The sequence below is a fragment of the Paramormyrops kingsleyae genome, chromosome 7 (genome assembly GCF_048594095.1).
Source record: "Paramormyrops kingsleyae isolate MSU_618 chromosome 7, PKINGS_0.4, whole genome shotgun sequence".
Lineage (NCBI taxonomy): Eukaryota > Metazoa > Chordata > Actinopteri > Osteoglossiformes > Mormyridae > Paramormyrops > Paramormyrops kingsleyae.
Window position 1 is genome coordinate 34,908,087 of NC_132803.1, and position 20,286 is coordinate 34,928,372.

Below are 20,286 nucleotides of genomic sequence, written 5' to 3' on the forward strand. Positions count from 1 at the left end.
TACCTCGTACTGTATATGAATAAAAATGGAGTAAAAATTCAATAAGTACATCCTACCTGAAGTGTACTTTGCAGCCTTTTCATAACAAAGCATACGGTTTTCAGCAGACACTACATGTGCTAGACAAAAATTTCTTAGAACAATGGGCCTCATTCACCAATATTTTCTTAAGAATTCTCTTAAATTTGTTCCTGCGAAATTCGTTAAGAACAACCTACGTCGGATTCATGACGTGTTCTTAAGTAGCAGAATTGTTCACACCTTTGTTCTTAAGAATGGTGAATCCCACGTCTTCGTAACTGAAAGCGCATTCCAGTTTATAGCAGTATAATTCCAGGCATGTAAAAACTCCCAGCATTCTCTTCTCCACTGGGTATCAATGGGGTGGGCATAACACGGCCTGTAGCACCCCCCCCCCCACCCTGTCTCCCTCCCCTATGCCTCACTGATATGCCTCATTACCCCCGGGCTCTGCAGGCCTCTCTGGCAGCAGGACTGTCCCCCCAGCAGCTGCATCGTGACGGATGACTGCTGTCAACACCTGCACATCACAGGGTTATGCGAGCATAGGGGCTTATCCAGTTACCATCAGCACCACCATCATCACCTTCATCACCATCATCACCATAACATATGCCTGCATTTGTAATAGTTGCATATGCAAACATGCCCTACATTCCAGAAATCTGTCAATATTTTGACCGAATATTCCCTTTGATTACTCTGAAATCGCAGAATTACTACAAAATACAGCTCAAACAAACAAGAAATTAGCCATTTAGCCATCATCAATACGAATCACCTAGAAACATTTGTAGATAAGGTGGTCTTCCAAAAACTGTTTCCCAGATGATTGTAAAAATCTACATAATTAATAATTGTAGTTTGCATATCTCAGCTCAAAAGAGCTACATGAAACTAAATGAGATCTGATAAGTGCAGAATTAAGCACTGACTGTTGAAAGCTCTGCCAAATAGTCATGGGATTAAATAGCACATTGACATGGGACAGAACGAACCATGACAATGGTACGAACTAATTTTCTTGACCGTCTTATCATCGCCTGTAATTAACATACTACATTACGGAAGCAGAGAGCAGACATTTTGTCAAGGGTATATCCTCTGTAAAGCAGAAGCGGTTTCTCAGAAAGAACTCTCAAAAAAATGCTGCTCCGTTTAACAAAGCACTCTGGGCAGAGAAAATCATCAGAAATCCTAGGAGGCAAAGAAGATGTGATAGGAATGTCCTTCCAAGAACACACACACACCAAAACACATCCTAGGCTTTTCAGGTTAACGGTTGTCTTGCTCCCATGGTTGGCAAACTGGGTGCTTTTTCATTTTAGTCTACAAAATTAGCAAGCAAGACTTGACCTCTCATGGGATTTTAATCCCTCACCTCCATCAGAGAAGTCATGACCTCCATCAGACACACTGTCTTAATTCATATATTGATTTAATACCTAAGAGTTAGATTAAGAACAGATCCTGTATTACCAACTTTGCAAAGTTGGGATCCTAAAAGGTCCATGATGGGAAGAAGAAAATCCACCTTTATAGGTAAGCAATCTGACTGTATCTCCAAGCTTCTAGGAAGCCTCATTGACACCACCATGGTTGTTGTTTTTTTTAATGCTAGTAGAAAAGAGCCCATGTTATTCATTTCAAACTCTCCATACATGGTGGGTCTAATGGACCTATCACAGGAAGCATAGGTCACAAGGCAGGGGACACCCTGTACAGGATGCCAGTCCTTGACAGATGTATCAAAATAAACCTTTGACCGGTACAAGATATAAAGATGGAGGGATGGATGGATGGATAGAAAATCAAACACATAGGAAAGTCATGTTGAAGAAGTGACTGTGAGCTTCAGTGTTACATCCTGTGGCCTAGAGAATGACCATTCTGAGTTGCTGAGACGGTATCTGCGATACACGTTTGGCCTTCTGCGTGTAGGGCCTGCAGGAAAACATGCAGTAACCACCCAAGCACGTCCTGGAAGTGAACGCCACCAAGGTTCCAAACGAAAAGTCAGAGAGTGGACGAAAATGGAAAGTTCAACATTACTAACATGAAACCATCTCATTGTCATTGTTGTGTTTTTTGGTTTTGTCTTTGATAACGCCTTCCTGGGAGATAACTTGCAGCCCGTGGCTCTTTCCAGTGGTCTATTTTTACCTTATTCATCCTAAAGCCATTGTACATTATTCCTGTTGTAATCACAGTGAAGTCTGTTGCACATATCCACCCACACCAGCACTCCAGAACTTACTTCCTGCTATGAGGCATTCAAACTATTCTTCTCTTATTCAATGTCATTCCATTTCACGCAGAAACTAATTTTACAGACTGAAACGAATAATGGTTTTACATAAATATTTTTGATTTGATGGTTGTCATTTTTCTCTTTAATATTCAAAAAAATTGCGAGTAACATGACCTGAATAAATGTGCCAATGGAAACTAACAGTATGATTCTCTTTTTTTTTGCATTTACATTCATCTCTCATATTAGCTGTTTTTCTATTAGCTGCCAAGCAGACAAGCCAGTCAGCGAGGTAGTAAAAAAGCAATTGGGATTCAAAACGTGATCGAGTGTGCGAGACTCGCACCAGTGGTGACAGCGAACATGGCACGGGGACGGGCATACGCGGCGGGGACTTCCCTGGGGAGTTTTGGTTTTACAAAAGTGCGGAGGAGAAAACAATGATAGAAGACAAAAAGGAAGAATGCAGGAAAAACAGATATATGGGTGTACAGGTGGGTGTTGGATCAGGCACCAAAGTCTGGGAGCTGAGAGACACAGCAGAAGCATATTTTAAACCTCGAATGCTTAGGTACAGGTGATTGAATGGGCTTGTCACCAATCAGCTCACACTGGAAGATCCACATCCCAATCTTGACCTTAAAGAGCCTTTAGTCCAACAAGCATCATCTCAGTGCACACATATTATTTATATCTACTTATCTCAGCCTTGCATGATGATAAACAGATGCCAGTAATGCTCAGTGGCCCAATATAATGAAGGCTTCCTGCACACTACTTTATTGCAGCAGATGGATTTTGCCTCGCCTGAAGATATTGGGCGGAAGAGAGACTCTTACAAGTTTCCTGAGGAAACACCAGGTTCCTCTGACCGCTGGGGGTGAGAAAACCACTGTGATGACCTGGTAATGCCACACGCAGGATCGGGCCGAGGCTGACTGATCCGTGAAATGTATCAAGGACGGATTAATACGCGAGCGACTGCTGCATGTAAGATCTATGTAAGAGTCACAGGGGAAAACATAGAGAGTCCAGAGGGTATATCTGAGAAAAGCTGACCGTCATGGAACTGGCTGCAACGTTTATCCATCATATCCATAAGCATTCAAATTAAAACAAAACAAGATGGATCCACAGAACCTTTCCTAAGCAGTTAGTGCAGCTATCAATTTTTGGCGATTTTTTCATTTAAAAAATTATTCTGAAAATTTTCCTTCTGCAACATTGGTTACTAAACATATCACTAATGTTCATGAAAAACTATTATTTACAGATAGCAACTGTACAAAACAGGTTGAAAGAAAATACTACTATATAGAAAATATTATGATAAATAATATTTTTATATGATAATAATATGACAATAAAAATATTTATGACAAACAATTTACAAACAGTTTCTTCTCTTGGAATTCTATCTGCATGTTTATGACAGCAATGTTGTTCCTTTATTTCATCACACGCCGTTTTAAGGGTTATGCCAACAAAAAGAAAAAAAAGAGTAAATAACATGTTTTCGGTGTTCTCACAGCCAGCAGGGCCTCTTTGGTTGCGAATCTAGACAGAGGAGGATGGTAATTCCCAGAATGACGCAGGATTCCGGGAGGTTTCTGCAGCCCGCGGGACCGGAGCTGGGAAAACACCATGCTGACTCCAATAAGCACCATGCTTCCACTAGAGGGTGGCCTTTTCATACTCAAGTTCCAGCCAATAGGACTCTTGCTATAGACTTATTATAAGGCCAAGCTGAATGGGCTTTTCTTTGTAATGTGCTGCCTCTTAGCAGTATTAAGGAATTTGCAAAGCCAGCTATTTGTGTGGGGACTCATTCCCAAGCAGCACCAATCCATCTCACCTAAGGGAAATGCATGTAAAAAGCTACTGTACATCCTGCTGCACCAAATTTCAGTGCTCTTAGTGACTGATAATAAAAATATCCAAACAAACCTTCCAAATTTGTTAATTGGTATTAGAGATATATATTTCTACAAGTGATGACACTTTTTACATGTCTCTTATTAACTTAATAAGGTTTTGAACATAAGTGCATTTGGAATATTGTAATGATTTGAAACAGAGGATTTAGCAGCAAATGATGAACCACGAATAAGAAAGACTACTACTAGGCAATTATTATTATTATTATTATTATTATTATTATTATTATTATTATTATTAGGTGCTGTCCAGTCTGTGATGACTCTCTATAAACCTTACAGATGAAACTTCTCCAGAACTTTTATCTAGGTCTTCAAGTTTTCTAATGTCTTATTCATTTTTGTGATGATTGAGTCCATCCATCTTCATGCTGGTCTTCCTCTTCCTCTTTTACCTACAACTTGTAGTCATCAACTCATGCAGAAGGTCTTCTTGGCAAAATAGAGAAGAGGTTCTCTGTCACCTGCTTACACAGAGTTTGAAATAGCATCTATGATCGTTCGCCCCCAACACTAACTGATGTTACTGCAGCCCGATACACGACCTGGGTTTCATCTAGCACTTGGTGGAGGGGTGATGTGTGACTCAGCAGGTTAGGATACTGTGCCTGTAATTGGAAGGTAACTGGTTCCGATCCCAGGGTAGTCAGAGTGATTTCACCCCAGAGCCAGTTCCAGGAATTATCAGACCAGGCTTCTGAAAAGTGTGCGTCACTTCAGATAGAAGTATCTGCTACATGACTAGAACTATAAGAAGTGTTCATGGATGATGCTGATAGGAATTCCAAGTGACATAAAGGCTTTAGCTTGCCAGGACATGAACTACCTGGGCCCTACAAGGCACCATATCATAAGGAGGAAGACAAACTTCAACGTCCTTTAATGGCTTTCTTATGTCCCTCTACAAAATTCCCAAAATTTATTATGCTCAAAACTGCAACTGAACTTGGATCCCACAGGCCATTGTGTGCAATGGATTTTAAATTATCTGGGCCTGTCAGCATTACACTGCCTCCTCAGTCGGAGCAGATTAACAGCGGTGTTTAGAGGCGCAGCGTGGCATTCGATGCAGACGAAAGTGATGCTGCGAGTCAGTGATGCGGCAGCTCAGAGCACGTGACCGGAGACCCGACTCTGCTGCAAGACAGAAAACACGAGGCGCGTTGCATGAAAATGCACCTAAGCGATATGCGGTTGAACAAAAACCAGCCAGCCAGCAAACGAACTAAAAACAGATCGCCATGCTGTACACTGTGTTTAGGCCATTTTCTCTTGCAGTGTGCCATTTGAAGGTACAGTATTAGGGAATTCCAAAAAAAAGCCATAGGCTGATAGGCTAATTAACTGGTCCTATCCCATTAATTCCCACTAAACTCATGCCACACATTCATCATTGTATGCCTGCCATATGCCCGGGCAAAATGTTAAAAAAAGAAGACTTGGTGTTGGCACACAAAGTACACGCAGCCAGGGCAGATCACATTTATACATGGATAAATACCAAATAATTAGATATAGGTGGCCGTTTAGCCGGTCGATGTCAGACGTTTATCTTTTAAGGATGGATTAGGGTGCTCTCGGTGGATCACCTGTTTTTCCTTCCATAATGCCGATCAGGCATCTGTCTCTTAGCGTTGCAGCTTCCAGATGACACTCAACTACCCAGAAATACAGCCTGGGGCCCTACAAGGCTTCCAGATATCGCCCATCACCAGCCGCCATGCAGCCGCACGCCAGTGTCCTTAGAACGCCAAACAGACTGAGAGTGAAGTTCAAATTACAGGTGACGTGGGTGAGCTTCTGTGCAGATTTCAATCACACATGGCCCATGAATCGGGGCCTGGTATGTCTGATTAGTATTCAAAGTTGCAGGCCTGCTCTGTTTGCCTGTTCTGAGGCTGTTTTCAGCTGTCTATTTATTTGTGATACTGTGATGGGGACTTACACCATACCCTCCTTTGAAGTTCAAATATTTGCTCAATATTCCACACACATCTATTATCTATAACTGCTTATGCAAACAGGGCTGTGGTGAAGCCTGCAGTCTGTCCTAGGACCTACAGGGAGCAAGGCAGGGGCCAGTCTGGATTGGACACTGGCCAACTACAAAGACAATGGGCTCACAATGAGCAATTCACAGTCAAGGATTTACCGTAAAAGTCACATGAATATTTTATGAGCCAGAGGTAAATGGAGCACAAATGGGGGGAGTGAAACCCACAACTGTGCATGTGTGAGGACACGCAAAATACCCACCACACCTCCTGTTTCCTACGTATAATGCTTACGTTACTAACTTGGGACAGTGTGTGGATCAGTGGATTAGAATGCTTTGACTGGGATCAGAAGGTTGTTGGTTCAAATCCCAGGTTTGGCAGAGTGACTTCATAGTTGGCCCTTAATTTGCAATTGCTGCAGGGACTGTCTGACCCAGGTGTCTGTATGTCATGTAGAATAAAAGTATCTGTTACACAACATTTTTGCACGACCTGCCTGAGTATGTCTATTTATTTGTGATACTGTGATGGGGACTTACACCATACCCTCCTTTGAAGTTCAAATATTTGCTCAATATTCCACACATCTATTATCTATAACTGCTTATGCAAACAGGGCTGTGGTGAAGCCTGCAGTCTGTCCTAGGACCTACAGGGAGCAAGGCAGGGGCCAGTCTGGATTGGACACTGGCCAACTACAAAGACAATGGGCTCACAATGAGCAATTCACAGTCAAGGATTTACCGTAAAAGTCACATGAATATTTTATGAGCCAGAGGTAAATGGAGCACAAATGGGGGGAGTGAAACCCACAACTGTGCATGTGTGAGGACACGCAAAATACCCACCACACCTCCTGTTTCCTACGTATAATGCTTACGTTACTAACTTGGGACAGTGTGTGGATCAGTGGATTAGAATGCTTTGACTGGGATCAGAAGGTTGTTGGTTCAAATCCCAGGTTTGGCAGAGTGACTTCATAGTTGGCCCTTAATTTGCAATTGCTGCAGGGACTGTCTGACCCAGGTGTCTGTATGTCATGTAGAATAAAAGTATCTGTTACACAACATTTTTGCACGACCTGCCTGAGTATGACTGGACCTGAATTGTTAACAGATTCCCCTCTGTGCACATTTGCTTCAATGTGTGCAAGGCTGCAGCACCCAAGGTGCCGTCAGCTGGTGAGGGCTCTGCGGGCAGCTGCAGCTGACTTCATGTCTTCATCAGCTTTGTGATGTATCAAAGTGGTTATATTAGCGCTGTGTTATTTCAAGATGATACATATTTGTATATTATTCTAAATTGTTACTCCTGTGGAAAATAGAATGCAGTGTCTTTGCTGTCATAACCTAACGAATATAAATTTCAAACAATCGTGAGAAAATGAAAATGATATTTAGGTGAATTTTGAGGTTACAGAATTGCTTGCCAGCAATAATGTGCAAAAGGAAACACGGTAGCCTTTGAAAAGGAGGCAGATTCTCTGCTCCGGTCACCGGGCTCATTGTGTATGCATGCCGTGTCCGCGGCATGGAGGAGGACTTCCCTGGGATGCCCCCGCCTTACTCCCTGCCGCACTGCTGGTGGGGCAGGAGGTTCCGTTACCAAGGCAACCGGGATTACTGAGCGAGGGGAAACCCCTAGCTGAAGAGCTCCGTGCCCACATTCCAAGGTGGGCGTTCGGTCCATGTGCTGCCACATACGTGCACATAAAAACACGTAAAAAAAACAATCTTCAATAGACATCCGTCGGATGGTTAAGAACAAAATGATTAAATATTACTAGAAAACATAATGACCTGATTTTCCTTTATGTAAAATAATTCCTATGTGTATTATTTTCACACAGGCAAGCAAAAAAGACATGTAGACAATGGTGATACATTTGTGGTGATATACATCGAAACCCCATAATTAATACAATGTGAATCTTTTAACGATATTGTTCTTAGACATTTATCAGGTATTGCTGAAAACTCCTGGGAGTTTTAGTTATATAAAAATGTTTTGAGGGAAGAATGATCAATGATTGGTTCAGAGAGATAACCAATCAGATTGTAGTGGGGGTGGGTCCAAGCAACTAGAGGAGGTGGGACTAAGACATCCGACTAATTGGTCCCACCTCCTATAGTTGCTTGGACCCACCTCCGCTCCAATCTGATTGGTGATTTCCCTGAACCAATAATTTTTCCTCAGAATATTTTTATGCAAGTAAAACTCCCATGGGCTTTTATGAAACAGAATTGTACTGTATTTAGACACTGAATAAAATTCAAATTAGAAATACAAATTGCTGGCTTACAGTAGTGTTTTAATAAATAAAAACAGAAGTGTCCTGAAAAGTATGTCTGGTGTTATTAATGACATGAAGGTCTGCATGCTGATTTTGCGGCCAAAATTTCTCCAGGCTGTTCAAGGGTTAATGACTACGGGTACTGTCTGTGGATGAGTAATGTGCATTTGTACTGTATATGCACACACTTGGAGAATTACACACAAGACTATAAAGTAAAAACAAGGATGTGAAAATTAACTACCTATTTACAATCTGTGGATATGACTGTAGTAAAAAAAACTAATTTAGGTCATATTTTTAGAGCTTGTTTTAAGAACAAACAAATTAAATAAGTGCAAAAGAGCAAAGACTGCTTTTATAAATTGCCACAAATATATATATATATATATATATATATATATATATATATATATATATATATATATATATATATATACCTATTTGCAAAGCCAACTGGCATACAGTGTACTTAACTAAGGATGCCTAATTTCTAATTTGTGGCTAATGTTTTGGATAACGTATTATGTTTAAGCACCCTATCGTATTGCTTTTGCTAAAACGGTCATGAAATATATCTCCATTGTTTTTATTTGGCCAGTAAACTATCAGGTACTGTATTGCATCCAGAACGATCAATAACAGCAGTAATTTAGAAAAATGGACCGCCGCCTCCACTGTGATTCGCATCACAAACTTTAATCGACCAATCAGCTAACTGGGTCTTTATAGTCTTCTTTTTACCGACGTCTTCGGCTGCAGGATGATGGTATCACCTTAATTCTTGCTCCTGAGTCCCTGCGACAGCCCCAATGCGCGCGCTCACACTCACACTCACACTCACACACACCATCAAGAAAAACGTTAATAGATGTGGAACATACCTGCCAAGTTTTGGATTTGAAAATAAGGGAAATTTTCCGGCACCCACCGCGAGCCATCCCACCACCCCAACCAAGCTCCAGTATCCCTTACATTTTAAAACAGGTGTACAAGAAATCTAAAATAACCACTTGTCATTTACATTTTATTTTCATTACACATTTTCTTTTAATTTCTCATGTTCACTCATGTGGCTCTCTGGCATTCAGTAATGACTTATTATACAGATTTGTTGCAGACTTTGTATCCTTGTTGAAGTCGTCACAGAAGGTGAAAGTAACGTTGTTTTTGGCACACAGCATTGCCATTTTAACCTGCAACCTTGCTCAAATGACCTGCAGACTACTGCAGGTGGCAGTTTTCGCGAGGCTACTGACAGTTCAGTTTGGAGAGGCAGAGGAATTAAAAAAAAAAAAAAAAGATATTATAATACGTGAGATTTACAGGAAAATACTAATACGGGAGGACGGCGGGAAGGAGGGGTAAAATACGGTAGTTTCCCGGCCAAAACGGGAGACTTGACAGCTATAATGTGGAACCTCTGCTGCACCCCGGAATGTCCCGAATTCCTGGTCAGTTGCTCCGCGCGTGTGCGGAATCCACCGAAGTGTGTGGTTCTAAACTTGATTATGTGCTACTACCCTGGATTTAAGCACACACTGCCCCTCCCTGTCAGATTCTACATAGGTGTAAATTATCTCGTGCTTTAAATCAGCAGAGTTCCAAAAGTGCCCGGAAAGATAATGAAATATGAAATCAAAGTTGATGTACACAGTATGTCCTAGATTAATACTGCTAGTTTTAATTTCAGTCACAAAAGCATCGATAGCTCTGAATTTCCAAGGTTTTGTCATAAGAACATAAGAACTATACAAACGAGAGGAAGCCCTTCGGCCCATCGAGCTCGCTTGGGGAGAACTTACAGTAACTAATAGCTCAGAGTTGTTAAAATCTTATCTAGCTCTGATTTAAAGGAACCCAAGGATTCAGCTTGCACTACGCTATCAGGAAGACTATTCCATACTCTGACTACACGCTGTGTAAAGAAGTGCTTCCTTAAATCCAGTTTGAAATGTTCTCCCGCTAATTTCCACCTACAGTATGGCCACGAGTTCTTGTATTTGAACTAATGCTGAAGAAACTAATGTCCGTCTGAAAGCAGCTGCAGATCCCATTCACGGTTTACCACACACCCATTAGTCAGCAGAAGCAGGGGCCTTTCCAGATATTGAAAAAAAAATCGGGGACTATGTCAAGTTTACCTAAGGCTTGACTTTTTTGTCTTTTTGATTTGCATTGGGGCTTAAAATGTTCGGGGCTGTAGCCCAGAGAAATCAGACCTAACGACGCCCATGAGCAGAAGTAACACACTGCTTTTACGGCCAGTGAAACGCCATTGCTGGCCCAGGCTGCCATTTGAGAGACAACGTGGCGAGGATCACTGACTTGTCATTCCATTTAATTAAGCCAGTGAAACAGCCACTGATTAACTTCACTGGTCTGCCCTGGGCTTCCCACTCAAAATAATATTTCAGTACACAGACTTAAACCAAAGGCTGAAACTGATAAACAGCTCTTATTAAATAAGTATATAATAACTAATATTAAAATGACCCAGCCATCTATCCATTTTCTATGCCCAAGTGTCCTGCGCATGGTTGAAGGGGTCTGGAGCCTATCCCAAAAGCTATGGGTGCAAGGCACATAATGACCCAGGATGGAGCAGCAACCCATCGCAGGGTATGCACACCATTCACAGCTACCAACAACTCACCAGCTTGCCATAGTATATTTTTGGATTGTGGAGAGAACACCTATGGGAGGAACACTCAAACTCCACACATGTAGAGCCTAGACAGAGATGCGGACCTCAGTCCCAGCGAGCTGAGGCAACAGTGCCAACCACTACACCAGCCCAACTGATATAGACATGTTCAATATTATTTCTGCCAATATCTCTGAGTGGAAACACCTTACTTGAACAGTTGATATCCATCCATCGTCAGTAACCACTTACCGTATTCAGGGCTGAAGGGGGTCCAGACTCTATCCTGGAAGCTACAGGCACAAGGCAGGGAACAACCCAGGATGGGGCATCAACCCACCACACTCACTCATACAAGTAATTTGGCAACTCCAGTCAGCCTCAGCATGTTTTTGGACTGGTGGTGGGGGGGGACCAGAGTACCTGGAGGAAACCCCACGGGGAGAATATGCACACTCCGCAGTCATGGAGCCAGGGCGGGGGCTCAAACCTTGGTCCCGGAGGTGTGAGGCAAGAGTGCTAACCACTAAGTGCTCAGGATTCATGAAAAAAATAACGGCCAGCTCAATAACTACAGGGTCTGATCACAGTCAACGGGACTTCTGGGGTCTGGGTGCAGAAAAGCACAGCTCACGTTAAAATGCTTCTGCTCGGCACACGAGGCTGAAAAACTATTACGGCAATGCTCATGTCCTGTTTCTGTCTTCTATGTTTAATGGCTGCATGGAGCTGAGCTATCTAATGATCCCAGCATGCACACTGGCTCTTACATTAATATCCCTGCCCCATGTGTAAAGCCAAACTCTTCATACGCTTCGCAATATATGCAAAAAATCTAAATCTAGTCTCAAAGGTGAAAATGTTTCCAATATGCATTCATTAACAATTAATAAATGGTCTACATCTCTGCATGTACAGACCGGTATTTTTTTTTTAGCATACGTACAGTCTGTTAAGGTCTGCCAACAACCACTATTGTTTGCTGATTAACACACTTCCAGGAAAAAAAATCTTAAAAACTGAGACGGCTCACTTGAAAATAAAAAAGTTGCACCACACTTTGCATTCCATGCGTTACAGACACACGTCTCTTTTAAATAAAAATAATGGGAAAAGTGGTTAGAATATGACTGAATGGATGGATGGATGGACAATTGGTCTCTTTGTCAATACCTGTTTCTGCAGAAACCTTCCTGGCTGCTTTATCAGAGCTCTTCACATTAAGCTGCCATCAGTGAGGTGTAATTAAAAAATTTCAGGGACATTTTATCTTTGAAGCAACGACAAGTATCCAAAAATCATTAACATTCAATTCTTATTTTGAACATATCACAATGATTTTTTTTTAATCCAAGCAATATCAGTCCTTTCTGACTGGGATGCATGGCACAAAAAGATTAAAGCTAACAAGGTAAAAAATGTCCCATTCACCAAAAACAGATTAAAAATTTGAGTAAGAAACACCCACTTGCAAGAAGATTCCAAAGAGAAAAAGGCAGTTATTTCACCCCAATATAAAGCATGACAAGAAAATATGTACACACCAAAAGCTGAACATTGTTGTCAAAAAATGCTACAGTGCCAAGTCATACTGCAGAAAAATATATACTTCAATGTAATTGAAAGGTCATGTGTGCACAAATATTACTTTAAGCTCCTATGAAATCAGCTCAAAATATGCCTGGGAGTTCAGTATTTGGACTGTTTTTATTTCTATGATTCTCACTCTTACTGCATTGACAGCCATTGTGTAAACGTTTGTAAGCGTTTTTAAACAGTCAGATATCAGCTGCCATGTTTCTATGAATTTATTGCACACCTGAGACCAAGAATGACAAGCCAGTATAACGGAGCATGCTGCACTTGAAGCTTTGGACACACAGTCAGAAAGAGGTGTCCATCAATTCCGGCATTCTCAATAGCTGCTTACCTAATGAATTATGGATGCTGCAATCCGGATCTTATCCTGTGAGGCCTACAGCATGTGCCAGGGCACGCTGATCCATCACAGAGCACCCACACTTACAGACAGCCCGTGATGAATCACCATTCACGCGAAGAAGCACATTTTAACTGGCAGAAATGTAATTAATTGAATTATAATTTTGCGGTGTACTGTCACTTCAAGGTCAGGGGAAGTCACTCTGAACTTCTTTAACAGCAGCGGCTTATCAGTCCTTTCTATCCATTTTCTCACTATTTCAGTCCTACCACCCAGAAGGTGTGAGGCACATGTGAATTTAGGTCAAAAATATTTGGCTCTTACAGCAAAGCTTATTATTGGTTTAATATAACTGTCTGAATATAATCCTTAAAACAGCACATGTGTGCTAAATAAGAACAGAAAGACCGCTGCAGGTAAGACATTTATGATGGTTGTAGGTCAATAGTATGACAATGAGCTGTGTGTCAACAGTAATCTCATAATCATCCCCCCCCCCCCCCCCAATTGGAAAAAAATCATACCCTCCACAATTATTACAAAACAAGTTCAAGATAAAACACTATAAAATGAGTATAAAATTGTTGCATGTTACTCATATTTTGGAGATGAATCCTGTGTAGTGTGACCTTTTGGTACAGTAAGTAATAAAAAGAGCTACCTCTGAAGTAAAAGAATCAATGGGTTGGCATCATACTTTCTGGACTGGGTCTTCAACTAACACCTAATTCCTTTAACCTAAAGCACCTGTGTGATCCACTGTCGGGACAATGAGTCAGCATTGCTAGGGGCGCAGTATCCAACAGCAATTATCACACCCATTGTTACATTTACTGTGTTGTGAATTATTACCGAGGGAGAATGTTATTATGCTACAGTTTTAAAATTTTTGTATCTACAGTATAATTTTTCCCCTTCATTAAATTTTGCACCCCTTATCCACATTTGCACCCCTGATATAGAGTGGATTTCCTTGTTACTTATATATACCAAGTACACAGAATATCAGGTTATTCGTGGTGGTTGTCTCAGTGCAGAGACCTTTGTTTAGAAACTTAATACTTATATATGTTGTTTACTTTTTCAGATTGTCATTATGCCAAACTTGATTGCCAAAATTTAAATTGTGCTGTCATCACATCAACCTTATAAAATGAAGGTTCACTGAATATCTTTCTTCATGATACCACCCCAGTAACCACGAAGATACAGTAACAGAGAAACATTTCATGTTCACTTTTTTGAATGCATAACTCAAAAGGGTGGATGGGTGTCAAACTTAAAGCATGTTCTTTGATAAAACTATACTATATAAACTGAATGTGCTGGGTAATGACTGGAAAACACAGGATTAGAAAACTATAGCCTGTTAATAATATCATAGTCAGCTTGAAATTCCAATGTAAGCAGGAACAACCAAGTACAATGAAACACTTTAGAGAAGAATTAAGAAGGCAAATCGTCTGAAATACCGTAGGAGCTAATGAGAATTGGTCAACGGCACTAACTGTATAACAAGGGCTTAAAATTCAAACCCTAAATATTCTGTTTAATTACATTTCACACTGTTTAGTAGCAGGAATATATTGTAAATTCCACGTATTTTGAGTGATCGGATGTTTATAATGACAAACATATTACATTTGACTTAGTCACATTTATAAATTAATCTATTAATCGTCTCTCTTTAATAGCAGACCGGTGCTACAGCAATTACATATTTACCGTGTTATTTGGGGAATCGCAGGCAGATGACAGGCTATACCATAAGGCCTGTACACGATGTTGTTTTATTTCTACCTCTATAATAGAGACCATTAGGTGTTCTGAAAAAATTCATACATGCATTCATCGCCCCCAAAGAATATCCAGCACTGGTACCAACAGAAACTCAGCAGTAAATTCGCAAATATGATTTGGGTCTAACAAAACGTGTATCTCGGAAGGTTCACAGATTCCAGCGAGACAAATGGATACACACAAAGAATCTGAAGAGTATTTAAGAGATTCACCAGGACCTGCACCTGCTGCAGCGAGACCACCATGCACTTATGGTCCTCAAAATGCTTCTCAGACTGCAAAGTAAAGGAAAATCTGGTAGGACATCATTAGCTGACCGGACAGCATTAGTAAGACCTCTCCAAGACTTGAGCAAAAACCGTGTGATTGATTTCAATGTGAAACTATTCATCTTTAAAGATCAGAGCACGACGACCATGCTTTTATTCAATGAGGGACTTCTCCATTTTCACCTTGCAAACATCTCTGTAGTGCTTCACATCATTAATCACTCTTCCACTGTCAGTCATGCACTGCTAGGCTGTGTACTCTCTCACCACCCAATTTGGCCCTGTTATTGCCCAATATGTCCCAAAGGTTCCCCTCAGAAACCTCAGCTGCCCGTATTTCTCCTAAACTAATCATCCCAATCAAAGCGAGTGAGACGCTGTTTTTTCCAAGTTCACAAATTCCTCTGCCATCTACCTCCCCTCCTCAAACATACAGAAAAACATACAGATATTCCGTTGTGGATCAGCAGGTCACCTTGCACATTTTCCATGTTCTGCATGTTCTCACGTGGGATTTTCCTTTAGCTTTTTCATTTTTCTCCAACAGTTCCAGAGAAAAGCTGCTCAGATAATTTGGTCACACTAAATGACCTTTAGCGAGTGAATGTAAGAACAATAAAATAGTCTGTTGGTCCATATGCCCTGCTTGTCACCATATGCCTTCCAGGACAGGTTATAAAACACCAAACTCAAATTAGAGGGTATATCCTCCTGAGACCCCACCCATTCATTTATGTCCATTGTAGTGGACATTTTGTTTTTGCATCTATCTTTTCATTGATGTAAAGAAACATATTTATTCCTGCTGTACACTAAAGAGGACATGCTGTGAAATTTAAAATAAAAATAAATTTGAAAAAATCTAAACTGTAAGATGTCTTAATTCCTCTAAAGACAAATAACCTACAATTGAAGGACACTTTTTTCCTTGGGTCTCAGGAGGATATGGTAATGTAAGAGGATAGATGGATAAAATGGTGTACACATAAGTCATGAATGAACTCATAAATTTTCCTTTTTGATCAAACATTAAAAAAAATCTATTAAGAGCAATATATTTTAAGGGCCTTATTACATTGCGCATTTTATTTATTTGTTTTATTTATACATTTTACTTATATAGTGTCCTACTACAACTATATTCTTAAACAGTGGGATTAAACATACCCCAGTGTATATTATAAATCAATAACCTCTACTTAGTCAAATGGACTAAAATGATCAGACTGTCAGAATGATCAAAACTCATTGCTCCCCCGGGAACCAAAGGGCCCCGAAAAATCCATCGGTGTAATTGCCATTGTGCAACGATAAATGGTATTTTTGTGAAAGTAAAGAAACAATTACTTCCACTCCTTTATTATGCAAGCGTTCTGTGTAACTGTACACGCTTGTTTAACATTGGCTTCTGTCTGCTCAGGTACACTTGCAAGGTATTGTCTTGGTTGCTGTTAAGCACACTGACATTCTCCGGCACAGCAGCACCTGAGCAGGCTTCACCAGGTTTTGCCCTAAAATCTTTACTTTACACAGTGGTGTGTACACACAAGTATGATTTCTTTTAAATACGAATCAAGGATTCTGTGGTAACACTTTTGGAAAACACTGATTTATAAAGACTGAAGGTAAAACTAGTGAGAGGAAATGGAAATGCGTTAATTCTAGTTCAATTTATTTAGTTTAACTTCAGCCACATTTTCTGTTTTAGTCATTTCTTCTATATTTTATATTTGGTTCATGCAAGTGAGCTTGTGCAGTTACTACCGTGTTTTGTACCTCTTTCCTTTGTGTTTCACGCTGGCTGGATGGCGCTAGAAATGTATCCTGTGCACTGATGAACAAAAAGAAAATAAACAAACCTGAAATTGTCCAGGTATGGTCGAAAAGTCATTTTATTTTAAACCACCATGTCAATTAAGAATAAAACACTGACATGCAAGTAGAAAATGAAGCCACTGTTTGATCATCTCTGTTTTATTATGCACACAACTACCTCTAGCCCTGCAGCATAAATTGTTTTCTGAAGTACAGAACAGCTGTGAAGTCAGTCCCCTTGAGGACACTGTGCAAACAAATTTAGCCACGGACCAAAGTCAGCGACACTAAATCTTATGAACTGTCTAAGCTTTGATAATACCACCTGGACCTTCATGTACCTGCTGAGGTATATCTGGCATAGCTTTATGGTTTCTGTCAGTGGAGAACATGAACGTAAGATGACCACTTGGCCATATGGCTCATACTTTATAGCATCTCCTGGAGAAAAGTCTTCAAGGAGAAAAATATAAAATGCTAAAAAAATTAGCAATGATTTATATCTGTGTCCGGGGGCAGCTGTTAGGTGAAACGAATCACATTTACATACGGAGAAATATAATAATGCTGCTAAGGATAAAGGCCATGCAGATAATCCTGCACTGCTGTGACAATGACACTGACAGGCACACCAACAGGGACACCAGTGGATCAGATGATAATTGCATAAAGAAGGAACACTGGCAGACCCAGGAAGGTACCATTAGCTCTTCAGGTGTCCTGTACAACATCGACTGTCTGACTGTAACCAGTGTTTTGGTACAAAATATTCAACACTTTTGGATATTTAAAGCAACACTTGTTCTGCATACATCTTCCAGTCACTTACCTAGTCCCAGAGCGCAGGGAGCCTGGGGCTTATTCCATGAATTTAGAATTAGGTGATCAGTGGTCATTGTTGACACACCACAGCACACAGTGCACAACAACGAAATGTGTCCTTTGCATTTAACCCATATGTGACATAGCAGGGTTGGCAGCTAATTCAATGCCCGGGGAGCAGTGCTTGGGGGCGGTACCTTGTTCAGGGAACCTCAGTGGTGCCTTGCTGGTTGGGGATTCGAACCAGCAATCTTAAGGAAGCTGAGGACAGGGGATCACAGTGGAGACGACGCCAGTCCATCGCAGGCACACACTCACCTTTACACACACCAAATGCTCTAACCGCATCATCATCATAATTATGATAACCACATCTAGCCACACCGACATGAAGGTCTAGATATATTCTTTCATTTCGTTGTTGATGGGTACATTAATATCTAATAGCCTGTCATTTCCATTTATCAATGCAATGTGCTGCCAACCATGTGGTAAAAAAATGAAGGAAGGCATCTCAGGTTTTGTTGGCCAAAAGGTGTTCATCATCATTACAAACCACAACAAGCAGGCAAGCTGTCCAATTAACAACCGATTAAGGCAGGCAAAATGTCAGTGGTTGGTACTGGTAACTGAAGAATGGTACAGATTACTGTGAATATCAAGTGATCCTTTTGTGTTTGGGATTATGGAATGTACTATATGGCAAAAGTCTACATTTGAAATTAATGCTGAACATTTGTGGAAGAAGTTTGCTTTGATTTAGTACTGCTTTATAAGGTTTTTACAGATCATTTGGACAAAAAGTTAATATTAATATTTATATATTTTAACATCAATGAGGTTCACACCCACGCTGGATGCAATTGTGCTGAATAAGATAAGTAAGAAGGACTAAGTCATATGGTTTCTCTACTGTATTGTATTTCATGAATCCCAAAGCAGGAATATGAAACAATACGACTGTGTGGGACCCTGGAATGTTTTCAGACTTCGCACCTTGGATGTAGAAGTTTCTCCGCCTCTTCAATGACCATTTAAAATGTGACCCCTACAAAACCAGCCCCCAGATCAGTCACGCTCCATGTGAACAATACAACAAATCCGTCCAAATGACCTTTGGACGTGATCCTTCACATAATTATTCAGCACAATGCTGAAGCATTAATAAAACTCAGGATCCATAGCAGCCAGGTTCTACCTGAACGTATATCATCTGCAGAGGAAGCATTGTTCCGTTTCCAGTCACAGGCCCGTTTTACGTCGGATTTAGGAAGTACTCCGCTTGACCTTGTGTTTGAATCAATGCTACTCAAGGCCAAAACAAATCACTGTAAAACCGATCAGTTCACAAGCCAGAGCAGCTGTGAGAGAAACTCTACTACAACTGGGCCAGGAGAGCATCTGGGGATGTTAGAGCCCTTTATGAGATTGAAGCATGAGCTGCCAGCCAGTGGCTTTCTCAATTTCCTCAGCTGCCATGGGCTTGCAAAGTGAGCAATTACATCCATCTTCTTCAATTTCTATCTATATCTATACATCTATATCTATCAATATCTATATCTATTTCTATATATATATATATATATTATATTATATTATATTATGTTATATTATATATATATATATATATATATATATATATATATACACACACACACACAAAGTTTGTCACAGGAAATAAATATAAAACTGTATACAAATTGCATCCAAAATGTCACCAATTGTCAAAATGTTGCATCTGACAAGCACCTGAATTTATCCTGGTTTTGCATGACTTGCAATATGTGTATACAAGTGATTTCCACAGTTATTAACTGTAAACAAATAATTTCTAAATATATTTAATAGAATTCTGAGAAACTGTGAACTGCAGTCACATTGAGACATGTGGTACTGGTTCTCAAAACCTCATAAAGATTAACGTAATTATTAAATAAACTGTTATGCTTTTTGGGCCATAAGCTATTATTAATCAAACTTTTCAGCATACTTTTCAGTCATTCACATGCCCTTTTCATTTATGATCGCAGTCTCAGTGCAGCTGTCAGTGGAGAACAATACGAATGTAAGAACAAAATCTTATTATAAGGATTCAGGATTGAGTTCGTGCTTTATTTTTTTTTTTACACAATAAAAGGGGGCGGAGACCTGCCTTTGACACCGCAATTTAACCATTAAAAGCGGACAGCACCCCCCCCGATCAGATTCAGCACCAGCAATACTGGAGAGTTCCCGTTAACGTGCTGCCATCATCCTGACGGCATAGAGAGGATGTGCAGTGTGTGTGTGTGTGTGTGTGTGTGTGTGTGTGTGTGTGTGTGTGTGTGTGTTGAGATCTCACATTAATTATCCTATATTTACATTTTACCTTAACGAGATGTTCACCGGTGTTCCCCGATCAGCAAATGTGATTTATAAGGACTCAGTAAGCGCCAGATTTGCAGCATAATTCTAATGTCACTGCTGGTCGTAAGAGAAACTTGCAAAAGGGT

At 40.5% G+C, this 20,286-nt stretch overlaps 1 protein-coding gene across 7 annotated transcripts in view; it reads right to left on the reverse strand.

The window, feature by feature from the left end:
• nrg1 (neuregulin 1) overlaps positions 1–20,286 on the reverse strand; it is a 117,350-nt gene that overhangs the window by 96,322 nt on the left and 742 nt on the right. The window lies entirely within an intron of this gene.